Below are 1600 nucleotides of genomic sequence, written 5' to 3'. Positions count from 1 at the left end.
TCAGGCAATTCTCCTGCCTCAGCCTCCCGAGTAGCCGGGACTACAGGCACGTGCCACCATGCCCAGCTAATTTTTTTGTATTTTTAGTAGAGACGGGGTTTCACCATGTTGACCAGAATGGTCTCGATCTCTTGACCTCGTGATCCACCCGCCTCGGCCTCCCAAAGTGCTGGGATTACAGGCGTGAGCCACCGCGCCCGGCCTATCAACAATTTTAAATGGGTGGTTCCTTTAATCTGGCAACTCCATTTCTAAGAGTTTACCCTATGGAAATCCTCACACAAGTGTTCAAAGAATATTGTATTAATATAAGTATGTGGATTTCTGCATGATTTAAAATAGTAATGCTGGACATGACGTCTCATCTCTGTAATTCCAACACTTTAGGAGGCCAAGGCAGGTGGATCTCTGGAGCCCAGGAATTCCAGACCAGCCTGGGCAATATAGTGAGACCTCATCTCTACAGGAAAAAAAAAAAAAGTTAGCTGTGCTTGCTTCGGCAGCACATATACTAAAATTGGAACGATACAGAGAAGATTAGCATGGCCCCTGCACAAGGATGACACGCAAAATCGTGAAACGTTCCATATTAAAAAAAAAAATAGCTGCTAGTGGGGGCACACACCCATAGTTCCAATTACTCAGGAGGCAGAGGCTGGAGGACTGCTTGAGCCTAGTTTGAGACTGCAGTGAGCTATGATCATGCCACTGTACTCCAACCTGGGTGGCAGAGCAAGACACTGTCTCAAAAAAAGAAAAGAAGAAAGAGAAGAAGAGAAGGAGGCTGGGCCCGGTGGCTCACACCTATAATCCCAGCACTTTGGAAGGCCAAGGTGGGTGGATCACCTGAGGTCAGGAGTTCCAGACCAGCCTGACCAACATGGTGAAACCCTGTCTCTACTAAAAACATAAAATTAGCCGGGCATAGTGGTGCATGCCTGTAGTCCAGCTACTCGGGAGACTGGCAGAATTGCTTGAACCTGGGAAACCGAGGTTGCAGTGAGCTGAGATAGCACTATGGCACTCCAGCCTGGGCAACAAAAGTGAAACTCCATCTGTAAAAAAAAAATTGAAGACAGGCAATTGAGGGAGGGAAGGAAAAGGCTGGTGGGGCCTGAGCAGGAGGAAAGGCAGGCACCACACTTCAGGGCCTCATGGGCCACTAAGAATTTGGGATTTCCTCCTAAGGGCAATTCAAAATCATTTAAGGATTAGAAAAATGCTTCTTTTTAAAAAATATGATTCAGACCAGGCAGTCTGTGTAGCCATGTTTTGGGCAAAGGTGCGGGTATATCCTGGTTGAAGCAGTTACCCAGAGGAAAATGGGAGGAGGGCCAGGAAGGCAACCAGAAGAACTCCAGGGGAACTCCTCTTCAGCATGAAGACTCCAGAGGGACTTGCTGACAGTGCCAAGGCCCAGGCCGCTGATCCAGACTGCACACTGGAGGATCGCGGTATTCTTGGATGGGGATAGGGGTGCAGCCAGTGGGTCAATTTTGGTAAGGCTCAGTCTTTTTGAAAGACCAGCCTCAGAAACCTAACCTAAGACAAGGGCTGCAGGAGACCAGGACTCAGGGTGGAGGGAGTTGCTATGGGTATC

At 48.6% G+C, this 1600-nt stretch overlaps 1 non-coding gene across 1 annotated transcript; it reads left to right on the top strand.

Moving 5' to 3' along the window:
* The first annotated feature begins 487 nt into the window (after positions 1-487).
* LOC119470145 lies at positions 488-594 on the top strand. Its single transcript, XR_005199023.1, has one exon. It is a non-coding gene; the product is annotated as a U6 spliceosomal RNA (small nuclear RNA).
* Positions 595-1600: the final 1006 nt, after the last annotated feature.

The sequence above is a fragment of the Cebus imitator genome, unplaced genomic scaffold (genome assembly GCF_001604975.1).
Source record: "Cebus imitator isolate Cc_AM_T3 unplaced genomic scaffold, Cebus_imitator-1.0 Scaffold23, whole genome shotgun sequence".
NCBI classification, from domain to species: domain Eukaryota; kingdom Metazoa; phylum Chordata; class Mammalia; order Primates; family Cebidae; genus Cebus; species Cebus imitator.
This window is presented reverse-complemented; position numbering and strand designations above follow the sequence as displayed.